At 38.3% G+C, this 3,314-nt stretch overlaps 1 long non-coding RNA gene across 2 annotated transcripts; it reads left to right on the plus strand.

Annotated features, from left to right (window-relative positions):
- On the plus strand, positions 1-2,387 carry LOC131637831 (uncharacterized). Of its 2 annotated transcripts, XR_009294497.1 has the most exons (5): positions 1-533; positions 1,192-1,254; positions 1,701-1,829; positions 2,016-2,095; positions 2,317-2,387. It is a non-coding gene; the product is annotated as an uncharacterized LOC131637831 (long non-coding RNA). The 2 variants fall into 2 exon arrangements; XR_009294496.1 differs by lacking the exon at positions 1-533 and having other exon boundaries at positions 1,043-1,254.
- The last annotated feature ends 927 nt before the right edge of the window (positions 2,388-3,314 follow it).

The raw sequence follows: 3,314 nt of genomic DNA on the forward strand, positions 1-3,314 counted from the left end.
CCTCTCTTCTTCCTAAAGCAAAACGGCGTCGGTAGCCTCAACCTTTCTCCGATCAACAAGATCCACAGCGCCGCCGTGATGCCCTCAAGCGACGAACTTTGCGTGTCTCCGATTATCCTTCGCTTCGAATCTACCGAAGAAATCCGGAGCTTCTTCAATCTCGGCAAGAGTACCGATGACTTCGTCTGACCTTCTTCTATTCATTTCTCTACTTCTGAACCATTGGCGTTACAATATGTTGAGGAGATGACGTTGAAGATAGAGTTAGAACCGCTATGGCAGATGAAGATTGACGCGCGTGAAGAGCTATTGCAGAGAGGTGAGGATTGATGACGACTCTCGATTGAAGAATGAAGATGATGTGTGAAGTTGTTGTAGTTAATTCTGAAGGTTCGTGATGGTGAGGACTGAAGATTGTTGGTGAATTGAAGGTGATGATTGTGCTCTGAGGAAGATGAAGATTGATTTTCGGTCGGAGTCTGACGGTGCTTCAACGGCAACGAAAAATGGAGAGAAATTCAGAGAATCTTCAGGTAATACTTCGGTTCTCTAAAGCTTCATGATGCTTCTTCTTTTGCGTTCTCCTCTATGCGCTTCCGAATTTCCTCTTTCCTCTATTCTTTTGATTTTCAAATTTTCACGTTGCGATATTGTTGTTGTTCTTGATTTTCTGAGCTTTGCGTGGAGAGTTTGAAGATTTGTGATGAAGTCAGAATGAGAGAGATGGATGAATGATGGAGAGAAGATAAAGGTTGAAGTATATGATGGTGAGTGAAGTGTGAGAATGGCGTGGAGAAGATGAAGATGGATGAGAGGAGAATGTGAGAGTGATGAAGAGTGAAAGGTGAGTGTGATGAATGAAGCGTGTGTTTGAAATATGGAGGGAAGTCTTGTTATATAGGTTGAGGGAGGAGGATTGATGGCCTTTGGATTTGGATTCTGTTAGGGATTTTTTAGGGTGGAGATTGATTCGGTTACAGTTAGTTTTGATTCTGTTTTGGTTGTTAGGATTAGAAGAAGTTGGTTAGAGAGCCGTTATGATAGTTATTCTGTTTGTAGAAGTTAGTTATGGGATTCAGTTAGTGAGGTTTGTTATAAAGCTGTAAGTTTCCTAACTGTTAGGGAAGTTAGTTAGTGTGAAACTGAATTAGTTACAAATAACTGTTCTGACTTTTCTGGTTGAATATGCAGGTCCTAGTTTGGTTTTCTGTGGCAGATTGGAATGTTGGATACAAGCTTACTTGTAGTATCAAGGTAAAACTAGGGTAGAAGGTATTTGATAGGAGTTTTTGTGATTTGAAAATTAGTGTATGGATGGTTAATTGCTAGGGCTTGTAACTCTGTTAGTAATGGTTGTTATGATGGTTGAAGTTGGTTAAATGTTAGTTAGAACTCTGTTTGGAAGTTTTGAGTCAGTTTGGTAGTTATGAAAATAGGCTGTTAGTTACTTGTTTTTCTGTTGAAGTCTGTTATGTGACAGTTACACATGTTTTTTCTGTTATTGAATGAATGGTGTAGTTTCTGTTATGTTAGTTTTTCTTGACTTTGAGTCTGAATTCCCTGTTCCAATTGACCTGAATATGATGTAGAATTGCTTTGGATTTATGCTGTTTTTTTGGTTCTGTATATTTATTGAATAAGGGATGATGCTGAACCGTTATTCGATGATAACTGATTGTTTTTTGTGGTGCTGGAAGCAGGTTTGTGGCATGAATGGGGGTCTTATAGTAGCTGCATTTGGCTCTGTTTTGCATTGGTGCAGGGCTGATCTTGAATGGATGTACTTTTGCTTTGAATTTGCTAGGCAGCTAGCACTGAGTAGCTAAGGGGTAGGTTGTGAACTGGTTTAGGATTTAGATGATGTAACTTTGATATCCACTTTTTTCTAGAACCGTATTGTTGCTCATATCTGCCTTCTTGAACCGTATGCTTAAGACCATGTGACATGATACTGGAAATGGAGCTGAATGAAGTTGAACTGATGGATCTTTTATGGTTGTCATTTGTTGTGGCAGGTATGGTGTTGTTTGGATTTGTTGATCTTGGTAAGGGAATGTAGGCATTTATGAAGAGCTGGTGCAGGTTTTGACATATGGTGAGTATTAATCTTTTGAACTTGTGTATGAATTTGACACTTAATCGCAGACTGTCTTGAAGTAGAATGACTAGACCTTGTATTGCATTTGTGAACATGTCTTGACTTTGACATAGCTTGGAACTGATATGGTTTTGGCATGGATGTATTGTGGATTGGTTTAATGACTATTGGTTGCTGGATTTTATATTGATTTTTATTATTTGCAATGGGTTATGCAGGGTTGTTTGAATATTTGCGTGGTTATGTATGGAGCTGACCCACCTATGGATTGTGGCGGGTTCTTTTGGAAGCTTTGCAAACTTTTGGGTATGTTTCAAGTCATGAAGGCATTATGGAGAAAATTTTGGCAAATGATGAAGAAACAGCGAACCTGGTTGAAGATGATAGGTCTAGGTCATTGTTGGGTTTGAGTCAAAGTTGGTCAACGGTTTGACTTGGTCAACAGTTGACCAAAAGTCAAAGTTTGTTTTTTTTGTAATTTTCTTGACTTCGTTTTGTAGATAGCAGTGGACTCTTGATCTTTGTAATTAAATCTGATCTTGGTTTGAATAATGGAATGTTGACTTTTTCAAGTAAATTTGAACTGTATTCTTTTATCTCCAATGCCTTTATTCAAATTTCCAATTTTTCTTCAATATTTGCACTCAATCTTCAATAGCAATCACGCCATGACCCAAATTGGTCCCTATTCCAAACCATAACGCCATGAATGTCGTTTGGTAAAGTACATATGAATCCTACTAACCTTGATGTGAAAGAACAACGTGGAATTGACTGGTCACCAAAAGCCTCAAAACACAAACCTTAATTCAAAGAGTCTCATCCAATAGAATTAGGGAAATAAACCCTAGGTCAAGGAATCCATGTACATAGAAACCGTATAATCAAATGCTTTCTAGAAGATTTGTACCAATCACCATCTTGATTAAGTGCCAAACAGCTCTTTTGAGGGAATAAATAACATTTTGCCAAGGTCTATGTGAGACCTCAGCTTATTTCACGACCCTTGATCCCTTGTTAGACTATTGATTAATGAATGCATGATGTTATGTTAAATGACCTAATGGAAGGTATGTACATGAATGCAAAATCTAAGCCAGTTAGAAATAAAGGGGTAGGACAAATTTGGGGTATGACAATGGCCTAGAACCTTTTTAACCAATCTAAGCCTTTTTAGGATGTAGTGCAGAAACAAGATCAAGTACCAATTTGAGCT

Source organism: Vicia villosa, unplaced genomic scaffold (genome assembly GCF_029867415.1).
Source record: "Vicia villosa cultivar HV-30 ecotype Madison, WI unplaced genomic scaffold, Vvil1.0 ctg.002094F_1_1, whole genome shotgun sequence".
Lineage (NCBI taxonomy): Eukaryota > Viridiplantae > Streptophyta > Magnoliopsida > Fabales > Fabaceae > Vicia > Vicia villosa.